An 821-nucleotide genomic window follows, 5' to 3' on the forward strand; every position below is an offset into this window, starting at 1 on the left:
TTGACTGTAAATCTCTCTCCAGTCATGGTTCTGTGCTCCTGTCAACTGCTTGCAATGATCACGACCAAGGCCGAACGCTGGGCCTAGTGGAAGCTGTTACATCCCGAACTGTCGTCTAACTCGGTCTGTCGGGTGTCATTCTAGGCACCCGAATGACACTAGCGGCGACTGGGTGGAGCACATCACCAAATGGGCAACGAGGACATCCGGAACCCCCACTCCCATATACTTCGAGTTCAATGAAGTTGTCGACTTATTTGGAAACACAACTGTTCTGAGCACGCAGAAAATGTGCGCCCAGACGTACCGCTCAACAGACTCCTGAGTGTCACAAGGCTCGGTGTCTCTGCACTGTCGGACCCATGCAAGATTAACCTTCCCTAACACGTGATCTTGTGGACCGGGCTCCCGACCAAAATACGCAATGCAGTTCTCTACCAAAAACTGGTGACTGCTGTCTGATCTGACCGTAATGGTCTCTCCATTAATCGGGAGACCAAGAATATAGCTCACATCTTCCAACATCACCGTCACTTCACCTACCAGAAGATGAAATGTGTGAGTCTATGGCCTCCAGCGTTCCACCAAGGCACTCAGTAGTGCAGAATGACCTCTCATTTCGCCTACTCGCGAAATGTGTTGAAACCCAGTCAATGCCAATACCACTGCAGCTACCTCGTTAAGGGTATCTAGCGGATCAAATTTTCTGGACAACAAATTTCTGATAGCCCGCAAAAAGAAAAATGATAATTATTAAATTCCAAATAATATCAGTTAATAATTTATTAAAAAAAATAGCAACAATAATTAAACAGTATTAT

The sequence above is a fragment of the Arachis duranensis genome, chromosome 9 (genome assembly GCF_000817695.3).
Source record: "Arachis duranensis cultivar V14167 chromosome 9, aradu.V14167.gnm2.J7QH, whole genome shotgun sequence".
NCBI classification, from domain to species: Eukaryota; Viridiplantae; Streptophyta; class Magnoliopsida; order Fabales; family Fabaceae; genus Arachis; species Arachis duranensis.